The sequence below is a fragment of the Moschus berezovskii genome, chromosome 14, assembly GCF_049115385.1.
Source record: "Moschus berezovskii isolate FMDL1 chromosome 14, NW_MosBer_1.0, whole genome shotgun sequence".
NCBI classification, from domain to species: domain Eukaryota; kingdom Metazoa; phylum Chordata; class Mammalia; order Artiodactyla; family Moschidae; genus Moschus; species Moschus berezovskii.
Genome location: NC_142473.1, coordinates 65,126,733 through 65,138,723, shown reverse-complemented (window position 1 = coordinate 65,138,723; position 11,991 = coordinate 65,126,733). Strand labels below are relative to the sequence as shown.

The window sequence follows — 11,991 nt, the reverse complement described above, 5'->3', positions numbered from 1 at the left end:
TAGAAGAAAAGAAATAATGGACTCCTAAATATTTAGTCATCCCTTACATTAAGATTATCACATCAAATACCTTGATGAGCATCTGAAAAGCTGAATGAAAATAAAATGTTACTGTACATTTACTTTTTTTTATTAAAATACATTCAATTATAGAAGACATTCAATTAATATATATTTTTAATTCATTAACATTGAACTCATGGCTAACAATATTACAACTCATGATGGAACAAAGCTTATCTAATACACATGTTTTCTCCAGAAGGTACTTCATGGTCTTCTTGGACTTGAGAACAGCAGCACTATTCTTGGGTGCCATTTCAAACAGAGAAATCACCAACAAAAAGTAAAAAGGAAATGCAAATAATATGACACTAAAAAGACTGAGAAAAAGGCACTTTATAGTAGGAGACCTGAAACAGAGAGAACTTTACCTTATTTGACTTCAGCTGGGACTATGTGCATTGTGTGACTCAAATTGTTCACTGCACTGAGAAGAACCAGAGATCAAATTGCCAACATCCACTGGATCATCAAAAAGCAAGAGAGTTCTAGAAAAACATCTATTTCTGCTTTATTGACTATGCCAAAGCCTTTGACTGTGTGGATCACAATAAACTGTGGAAAATTCTGAAAGAGATGGGAATACCAGACCACCTGACCTGCCTCTTGAGAAATCTGTATGCAGGTCAGGAAGCAACAGTTAGAACTGGACTTGAAACAGACTGGTTCCAAATTGGGAAAGGAGTACCTCAAGGCTGTATATTGTCACCTTGCTTATTTAACTTACATGCCGAGTACTTTGGGCTGGATGAAGCACAAGCTGGAATCAAGATTTCTGGGAGAAATATCAATAAGGTCAGATATGCAGATGACACCACCCTTATGGTAGAAAGCGAAGAAGAACTAAAGAGCCTCTTGATGAAAGTGAAAGAGGAGAATGAAAAAGTTGACTTAAAGCTCAATATTCAGAAAACTAAGATCATGGCATCTGGTCCCATCACTTCATGGCAAATAAATGGGGAAACAATGGAAACAGTGACAGACTTTATATTTTGCCTCCAATATCACTGCAGATGGTGGCTGCAGCCATGAAATTAAAAGATACTTACTCCTTGGAAGAAAAGTTATGACTAGCCAAGACAACATGTTAAAAAACAGAGACATTACTTTGCCAACAAAGGTCCATCTACTCAAGGCTATGGTTTTTCAAGTGGTCATGTATGGATGTGAGAGTTGGACTATAAAGAAAGCTTAGCACTGAAGAATGGATATTTTTGAACTGTGGTGTCGAAGAAGACTCTTGAGAGTCCCTTGGGCTGCATGGAGATCCAACCAGTCCATCCTAAAGGAAAGCAGTCCTGAATATTCATTGGAAGGACTGATGTTGAAGCTGAAACTCCAATACTCTGGCCACCTGATGCGAAGAACTGACTCATTGGAAAAGACTCTGAAACTGGGAAAGATTGAAGGTTGGAGGAGAAGGGGACGACAGAGGATGAGATGGTTGGATGGCATCACCAACTCAATGGACATGAGTTTGAGTAAACTCTGGGAGTTGGTGATATACAGGGAGGCCTGGCATGCTGCAGTCCATGGGGTCGCAAAGACTCGGACGTGACTGAGTGACTGAACTGAGCATATCTATGAATGCCCACAAAAGTGATGAGTATTGATGTTGGGGTTACAAAAAAATTTTAGTGAATAGGTAAATTCATAGATATGGAATATGTGAATCGTGATGATCCATTGTACTTGGAAATAAATATTTACTGAAGTAAATATAGCTGTATTTTTTAAGTTCAGTTATTTGAATATTTTAAGGCATTTTCAGTTCAGTTCAGTCTCTCAGTCGTGTCCGACTCTTTGCGACCCCATGAACCACAGCACGCCAGGCCTCCCTGTCCATCACCAACTCCTGAAGCTCACTCAAACTCATGTCCATCGAGTCGGTGATGGCCATCCAGCCATCTCATTCTCTGTCGTTCCTGTCTCCTCCCGCCCCCAATCCCTCCTAGCATCAGAGTCTTTTCCAGTGAGTCAACTCGTTGCATGAGGTGGCCAAAGTATTGCAGTTTCAGCTTTAGCATCAGTCCTTCCAATGAACACCCAGGATTGATCTCCTTTAGAATGGACTGGTTGGATCTCCTTGCAGTCCAAGGGACTCTCAAGCGTTTTCTCCAGACCACAGTTCAAAAGCATCAATTCTTCGGTGATCAGCTTTCTTCACAGTCCAGCTCTCACACCCATACATGACCACTGGAAAAACCATAGCCTTGACTAGATGGACCTTTGTTGGGAAAGTAATGTCTCTGCTTTTTAATATGCTATCTAGGTTGGTCATAACTTTCCTTCCAAGGAGTAAGCGTCTTTTAATTTCCTGGCTGCAATCAGCATCTGCAGTGATTTTGGAGCCCCAAAAAATAAAGTCTGACACTTTAGATTGGTTTATAATTATTCATTCTAGAGTATTAATATTGGGAGGAGTCTTAAAGATCAATCTTCTTTCTTTATAGATAAAGATGAATACCAGAGAGAAAAGGCAACTTTCTTAAAGTTGCATTGTAAATCACATAGTATCAAAATAAGGCTAAAATCTCTTATCCCTGATCCTAAGCCCTTTTCTTTTTTTTAAATACTCTACCCCATACAATGTAGCATGTGTTTTTCAAAATGAATGTTAAAACTGAGTTGTATCAATGATTTGATACAATTTCCATTTGATTTCATCCCCCCTCCCCCCAAAAAGTGATTGCAGCTTAGCAAGAGCGGTGAGCATTGATAGTCTTAATGATCTGTATTATCATTGGCAGATATTCTCTAGTTTTATTTTTTTAATTAATTTATTTGTTTTTGGCTGCACTGGGTCTTCATTGCAGCACGTCAGCTTTTTCTAGGTCAGCAGGGAGCTACGCTCTATTTGCAGTGTGCAGGTTTCTCATGGTCGTGGCTTCTTTTTTCTTTTGCAGAGCACACGCTCTGGAACACAGGCTCAATAGTTGTGGCATGTGGGCTTAGTTGCTCTGGGGCACATGGAATCTTCCCAGACTAGGGATTGAACCTGTGTCCCCTGCACTGGCAGGCAGATTCTTAAACACTAGATCACCTGGGAAGTCCTAATGTTTAAGTTTAACCATATCATGTATTACATCCACAGAGATGCATGCACTCTATATGTAAACAAACAAGTTTTAGTCTTCAGCATATACTGTGAGTAAAGTCAACTAGAAAGGATCTTAAATGTTGGTTAGAATGATAAAATTTAAGAAAAATTTTATTGTATATACAGTATCAAAAATTAAATTTGTTTTCAACATTTTATACTGTATATTCATAAAGCCTTAAGTAAGAAAGGAAATAAGTGTTAGTTGCTCAGTTGTGCCCGACTCTTTGCGACCCCATGGACTGCAGCCCACCAGGCTCCTCTGTCCATGAGATTTTCCAGGCAAGGATACTGGAGTAGGTTGCCATTTCCTTCTCCAGGGGATCTTCCCAACCCAGGGATCGAACCTGGGTCTCCTGCACTGCAGGCAGATTCTTTACCAACGGAGCAACAAGGGACGTTTTAAAGCCTTAAACATTCAAATAACTCACCTTCTAAAAGACTATGGATATATCACTCTTTTAGGGCACTAATGACCCAAGAAGCATTTATTGTCTGTTTTTGAATTGGGAATAATTTAAATATTGAGAGGCTGATTATAACATAGATGATATGTAGCTAAATCGATAGATAAGCAGATAGGAATAATGATATCTGAAACAAAAATATATGTAATCACTTTTATAACATTCTACTGGAATGTTTATATACTCAAGACATCTTTGCTTCTTGATTAATGATTTTCATTTTGTTCTCAATTTGCTACAGTAACAAGAGATCAAATTTTAATATTCCATTGACTTGAAGTTACTATTATTTCAGAAAGTCAGAGGGAAAGGGTTCTGTCAAGGAATTGGTTTGTGAAGCCTGAACTATATTCTGAATATAAATATCTTTTCTTTAATGTTCTTCTTAAAATTTGACTACAGATTTAAATATGTCCTATAGCTTTTTCTGGAGGTTCCCAGGTGGTTCAGTGGTAGAAGAATCTGCCTGCAGTGCAGTAGACATAAGAGATGCGAGTTCAGTCCCTGGGTTGATAAGGTCCCCTGAAGAAAGAAATGGCAACCGACTTCAGTATTCTTGCCTAAAGAATACATGGACTGAGGATCCTGGTGGGCTATAGTCCATAGGGTTGCAAAGAGTCAGATATGACTGAGTACATAGCACATAGCTTTTTCTAATGGTTTGGCATGGGTCATTAACTATCCCAGGACCCTAAATATTTCCTGTGCTGGGAAATCAAGGATGGAACTGACAGATTACTGGACCAAGAGTCAAAGAGGCCAGGGTCAAGAGACCATTGATTTACTGAGAAAATTTTATTTGAGAATGGGAATCAATAGGTAATAGAATAATTTTCCCTTAATGCTATTAGTAAATTTCAATATTAATCATTTTTTATTTTTTTATAGTTGCTTTTATTTATTTATTTATTTTTATTTATAAAAAAGAATTTTATTAAAAAAGCACAAATGCAAAGAAATGAACAGAGGAAAATTTATGCGTCGAACCTGGACTGGTCACTTATGATAATATACATGCTACAATTCCATTCTCCCCAATCATTCCACCTTCACCCTCTCCCACAGAGTCCCAAAGACTGTTCTAAATGCCTATGTCTCTTTTGCAGTCTCTTATACAGGGTTCAGGTTACCATTTTTCTAAATTCCATATATATGCGTTAATATACAGTATTGATGTTCTTCTTTCTGGCTTACTTCATTCTGTATAATTGGCTCCAATTTCATCCACCTCATTAAAACTGATTCAAATGCATTCTTTTTGATGGCTGAGAAATACTCCATTGTGTATATGTACCAAAGCTTTCTTATCCATTCATCTGCAGATGGACATCTAGGTTGCTTCCATGTCCTGGCTATTATAAACAGTGCTGCAATGAACATTGGAGTACATGTGTCTCTTTCAATATTAATCATTTTTTAAAAGGACTATATTCCCTTAATCAAGAAGGTAAAAGACCGACATATTGAAAACTGCAATACATTAGTGAAAAAAAATTGAAATATACACAAATGGAAAGATACTGCATGCTCATGGACTGGAAGAATCAATACTGTTAAAATGTCAGTACTACTCGACACAATATACAGGATCAATGCAATCTCTATCAGAATTCCAATGACATTTTTTAATAAGTTAAAACAAATAGTCCTAAGATTTGTATAGAACTAAAAATCCTGAACAGTCAAGGCAATCTTTAGAAAGGAGGTACAATGTTTCCTAATTTCAAACTATTGGTTTGACCAAAAGGTTGGTTTTTTCCCTAACATCTTACAGAAGAACTCAAAAGAACTTTTTGGTCAACCCGATATATTACAAAGCTATAGTAATGGAAACAATATGATATTGGAATAAAACCAGATGCATAGATCAATGAAACAAAACAGAGAGCCCAGAAATAAATCCATGCATATGGATCAACTGATTTGCAGCAAAGGAGCCAAGACAGTACAATGGGGGAAAGGACAGTTTCTTGAATAAATGTTGTTGGAAAAACTGGACAACCACATGCAAAAGGAATGAAACTGCACTCTTATACCATACACAAAAATTAACACAAAATGGATGAAAAATTTAAATGTAAGACCTGAAACCATAAAAGTCATAGGAAGAAAACAAAGACAGTAAGCTCCTTGACACGTCTTAGAGACGATTTTTTTAGTCTAACACCAAAAGTGAAAGTAACAAAAGCATAAGTGAATAAGCAAGACTCAGTTCAGTTCAGTTGCTCAGTCGTGTCCGACTCTCCGTGACCCCATGAATCACAGCACGCCAGGCCTCCCTGTCCATCACCAACTCCTGGAGTTCACTCAAATTCATGTCCACAGAGTCGGTGATGCCATCCAGCCATCTCATTCTCCGTCGTCCCCTTCTCCTCCCGCCCCCAACCTTTCCCAGCATCAGAGTCTTTTCCAGTGAGTCAACTCGTCACATGAGGTGGCCAAAGTATTGCAGTTTCAGCTTTAGCATCAGTCCTTCCAATGAACACCCAGGATTGATCTCCTTTAGAACGGACTGGTTGGATCTCCTTGTAGTGCAAGGGACGCTCAAGAGTCTTCTCCAACACCACAGTTCAAAAGCATCAATTCTTCAGTGATCAGCCTTCTTCACGTCCAACTCTCACATCCATACCTGACCACGGGAAAAACCATTGCCTTGACTAGACGGACCTTTGTTGGCAAAGTAATGTCTCTGCTTTTTAATATACTATCAAGGTTGGTCATAACTTTCCTTCCAAGGAGTAAGCGTCTTTTAATTTCATGGCTGCAATCAGCATCTGCAGTGATTTTGGAGCCCCCCAAAACAAAGCCTGACACTGTTTCCACTGTTTTTCCATCTATTTCCCATGAAGTGATGGGACCAGATGCCATGATCTTTGTTTTCTGAATGTTGAGCTTCAAGCCAACATTTTCACTCTCCTCTTTCACTTTCATCAAGAGGCTTTTGAGACTACAGCATACTAAAAAGCTTCTGCATAGCCAAGGAAACCACCAACAAAACGAAACCTACTGATGGGGAGAAAATGTTTACAAAACATATAACTCATAAGTGGCTAATATCCAAAATATATAAATAACTCATATAACTCAAAAGCAAAACAAAAACCATACAATTAAAAAATGAGGAGAAGATTTGAATAGATGTTTTCCAAAGAAGATATACAGATGGCCAGCAGGTACATGAAAAGATACTCAACACTGCTAACCATCAGGGAAGTACAAATAAAAACCACAGTAAGATATCCTGTTATATCTGTTAGGATGTCTACTATCAAAAAGAGAAGTGCTGACAAGGATGTAGGGAAAAGGGAACACTTGAGTACAATTGGTGGGAATGTAAATTGGCACAGGCATTACAGAGATAGTATGGGGTTTCCTCAAAAAAGTTGAAAATAGAACTATGTGATCCAGCAATTCCAGTTCTGGGTATCTGTCCAGATGAACCGAAATAGCAAAGAGATCTTTAAGATACATAAATGTGTGTCACTGGATGAATGGGTAAGGAAAATGTGACATGTATACAATGGAACTTTATTCCATAAAAAAGAAGAAATCCTGCCATTTGCAACAACATGGATGAACCTGGAGAGCATTATGTTACGTGGTATAAGGCAGACAAAGACAAATACTGTACAGTATCACTTATTTGTGGAATCGTAAAAAAAAACTGAACTCATACAAACAGCAAGTAGAATGATGATTGCCAGGGGTTGGGGGAGGAAAAAAATGGGGAGATATTGGAGAAGGCAATGGCAAGCCACTCCAGTACTCTTGCCTAGAAAATCCCATGAATGGTGGAGCCTGTTAGGCTGCAGTCCGTGGGGTCACTAAGAGTCGGACACGACTGAGCGACTTCATTTTCACTTTTCGCTTTAATGCATTGGAGAAGGAAATGGCAACCCACTCCAGTGTTCTTGCCTGGAGAATCCCAGGGATGGGGGAGCCTGGTGGGCTTCCGTCTATGGGGTCACACAGAGTCGGACATGACTGAAGTGACTTAGCAGCAGTAGCATAGGTCAAAGGACACAAATTTTCAGTTATAAAATAATCTGATGTACAACATGGGGTGACTATAGGTAATAATATCATATTGTATACTTGACATTGGCCAAGAAAGTAGATCTTAAGTTGTTTTTCAGTTGCTTAAGTCATGTCCAACTCTTTGCGACCCCATGGACTTCAGCACGCCAGACTTCCGTGTTCTTCACTATCTCCTGGAGTCTGCTCAAATTCATGTCCATTGTGTCAATGATGCCATCCAACCGTCTTGTTCTCTGTCACCCACTTCTCCTCTTGCCCTCAGTCCTTCCCAGCATCATGGTCTTTTCCAATGAGTCACTTTCCACATCATTTGGCCAAAGTATTGGAGCTTCAGCTTGAGCATCAGTCCTTCCAATGAATATTCATCAAAAATAAGTAGCTATATGAAGTGATGGACATTTCGATTAACTCAATTGTGGGAATCATTAATCATCCCATTGTATACTTTAAATATATTACACTTTTATTTGTTAATTATACCTCAAGAAAGCTAAAGAAAAAAAAAAGCCATCACATGTGGTGTTAAGAGAGTTGACAATGGACTCAGGCTGTCTAGGTTGAAATTATGACCCTAGCACATTTTGTCTGTATGGCCTTAAGCAAGTTTCCTCAACTACTTTATCCCTCCTTGGTCATCTGTAATGGGGCTAATAAAAGTACTAAACTCTGGAGGTGGCGGAGCGGCGGCCGCGGTGGCCGGACTGGGGACAGCTGCTGTAGCCCGGAGCCCCATGGTTCGGAGCCGTGGCCAGGCCGCAGGAGAAGCTCGATCCGCGGGTCACCCCGGCTGACCGTGCGGGTCCGCGCAGCCCGGAGCCGCCGGCGCCCGTCGGGTCCCGCGTGGGGGGCGCGGGCCTGTCCGCCATGGGGTCCCTATTCCGGAGCGAGACCACGTGCCTGGCGCAGCTCTTCCTGCAGTCTGGCACGGCCTACGAGTGCCTCAGCGTCCTGGGCGAGAAGGGCCTGGTCGAGTTCCGAGACCTCAACCAGAATGTAGGTTCTTTCCAAAGAAAATTTGTTGGTGAGGTGAAGCGATGTGAAGAACTGGAGCGAATATTGGCATACTTGGTACAGGAAATCAATAAAGCTGATATTCCCCTCCCTGAGGGGGAGGCCAGTCCTCCGGCACCACCTCTGAAACAAGTGTTGGAAATGCAGGAGCAGTTGCAGAAGCTGGAGGTTGAGCTGAGAGAGGTCACTAAGAACAAGGAGAAGCTGAGGAAGAACCTGCTGGAGCTGATTGAGTACACCCACATGCTGCGAGTGACCAAGACCTTCGTCAAGCGCAATGTGGAGTTCGAACCCACTTACGAAGAATTCCCTCCCTTGGAGAGTGAGTCTTTGTTGGACTACAGCTGTATGCAGAGGCTGGGAGCAAAACTGGGATTTGTGTCTGGCCTAATTAACCAAGGAAAAGTTGAAGCATTCGAAAAAATGTCGTGGAGGGTCTGCAAAGGGTACACCATCGTGACCTGTGCAGAGCTGGATGAGCCCCTGGAAGACCCTGAAACAGAAGTCATAAAATGGTATGTGTTTTTGATATCCTTTTGGGGAGAGCAGATTGGCCACAAGGTTAAGAAGATATGTGATTGTTACCACTGCCACGTTTACCCCTACCGGAATACAGCCGAGGAGCGCAGAGAGATCCAGGAGGGCCTGAATACCCGGATTCAAGATCTTTACACTGTTCTTCACAAAACTGAGGACTATTTAAGGCAGGTGCTGTGTCCAGCCGCCGAGTCGGTCTACAGCCGTGTGGTCCAGGTGAAGAAGATGAAAGCCATTTACCACATGCTGAACATGTGCAGCTTCGACGTGACCAACAAGTGCCTCATCGCCGAGGTCTGGTGTCCTGAGGCTGATTTGCACGAGCTGCGAAGGGCCCTGGAGGAGGGCTCGAGAGAGAGCGGTGGCACGATCCCCTCATTCATAAACACAATCCCAACAAAAGAAACTCCCCCAACTCTGATCCGTACCAACAAATTCACCGAGGGGTTTCAGAACATCGTGGATGCCTACGGGGTCGGGAGCTACCAAGAGGTGAACCCAGCTCTCTTCACCATCATCACTTTCCCCTTTTTATTTGCCGTGATGTTTGGAGACTTTGGACATGGCTTTGTGATGTTCTTATTTGCCCTCCTGTTGGTGTTAAACGAAAATCATCCCAGACTAAATCAGTCACAAGAGATCATGCGGATGTTCTTCAATGGTCGCTATATCCTCCTGCTGATGGGGCTGTTCTCAGTGTACACGGGCCTCATCTACAACGACTGCTTTTCCAAGTTGGTCAACCTCTTCGGCTCCAGGTGGAACGTGTCTGCCATGTACAGCTCCAGTCACAGCCCAGAGGAGCAGAAGAAGATGGTGCTTTGGAATGACAGCATCGTCAGGCACCACAGCGTGTTGCAGTTGGATCCCAGTGTTCCCGGAGTGTTCCGAGGCCCTTACCCTTTTGGCGTTGATCCTATTTGGAACTTGGCCACCAATCGTCTCACTTTTCTAAACTCTTTCAAAATGAAGATGTCTGTGATTTTAGGGATTACTCACATGACTTTTGGCGTCATTCTGGGAATATTTAACCACTTGCATTTCAAGAAGAAGTTCAATATTTATCTGGTTTCCATACCAGAACTGCTCTTCATGCTCTGCATCTTTGGATACCTTATATTTATGATCATCTATAAGTGGCTGGTTTATTCAGCCGAAACCTCCAGAACTGCTCCTAGCATTCTGATTGAATTTATTAGCATGTTTTTATTCCTGGCTAGTGACACAAGTGGTCTTTACCCAGGGCAGGAGCATATCCAGAGGCTGCTGCTGGTCGTCACAGTGTTGTCAGTCCCCGTGCTTTTCTTGGGAAAACCACTGTTTCTTCTGTGGCTGCACAAGGGGCGCAATTGTTTCGGGGTCGGCAGGAGTGGCTACACACTTGTAAGGAAAGATAGCGAGGAAGAAGTTTCTTTGCTGGGAGGCCAAGACATAGAAGAGGGGAACAACCAAATGGAAGATGGATGTAGAGAAGTGACGTGTGAAGAGTTTGATTTTGGAGAAATATTAATGACCCAAGTAATTCATTCCATCGAGTACTGTCTGGGATGCATCTCTAACACTGCTTCGTACCTGAGGCTCTGGGCACTCAGTTTGGCTCACGCACAGTTGTCCGAGGTCCTGTGGGCCATGCTGATGCACGTCGGCCTCCGGGTAGACACAACCTATGGGGTCTTGGTGCTGCTCCCAGTGATTGCTCTCTTTGCAGTGTTGACAATTTTCATCCTTTTGATCATGGAAGGCCTTTCTGCATTTCTTCACACCATCCGCTTCCACTGGGTAGAATTTCAGAACAAATTCTACGTTGGTGCAGGCACCAAATTTGTTCCTTTCTCATTCAGATTACTTTCTTCGAAGTTCAGTGATGACCTGGAGTGATCATATTGCAGTATCCAACAAGCTTTCAGATTTATGGAGAATTATCATGTTGTAGAATTCCTTATGTTAAATTGATGATAGGAAAAATTCCATCTTCATTACTTGCCTTATGAGATAGCCAAATCTGTAAGACATACCTCTTCCTCGTATGTTAAGTATTTTGTAAACTTTCTCAATTACAGCTATATAAATTTCTTTCAGTTTTTATGATGAGCAAATGTAAGTTCATGCAAAAGTTATGTTATGGTTGTTTTTAAAAATACAGGCGTGGGAGAGAGAAGCCAATTTTGAATGGCGAATTGAAAATAGATATTTGATTCCTTTTCATTTTATTAAAAAAAAAAAAAGCCACAGTTATTCTGTCACCTGAAGTTGTCAGATAATATTTTCCAACAGCTGAAGCTAAGTAGTTTAAAAAAAATTTAATGACGGATCATCAAAAGATTCACATTTATTATATTTTGCTTAATTAAAAGTATGCAAACTTTTTTATTGTATGCTATCTAGAATTATAGGTAGAATTGTTTCTACAGTTTTGTCTTAATAATTGGAGAAAATGGGATAAAATAACATGCAACAAAATGGTTATCCCACTTGTATATTTTTTTAAAGACTTTTATCCTGTTACCCTTACATTAAACCAATTATGATAATTGTATATTTGAGAAGATAAACTGTGTACTGAGCCTTAAAATCCAGTGTGACTTTAGAAGACATAATATGGATATGATTTGAATTTAGTTGACTTATGTTCCTGAACCAAAAAGGGTTTATACTGAGTGAAGAAGGAAAAGTAAAAAGTAGTATTTTGTATATTTTTATAATAAAATATAAATTAAGATATTTTACCATGAAAAAAAAAAAGTACTAAACTCATAGAATTGTGACGTGGGTTAA

General features: G+C 40.7%; 1 pseudogene; it reads left to right on the top strand.

Annotated features, from left to right (window-relative positions):
* Positions 1-8,491: 8,491 nt before the first annotated feature.
* LOC129554715 (V-type proton ATPase 116 kDa subunit a 2 pseudogene) lies at positions 8,492-11,369 on the top strand (annotated as a pseudogene).
* Positions 11,370-11,991: the final 622 nt, after the last annotated feature.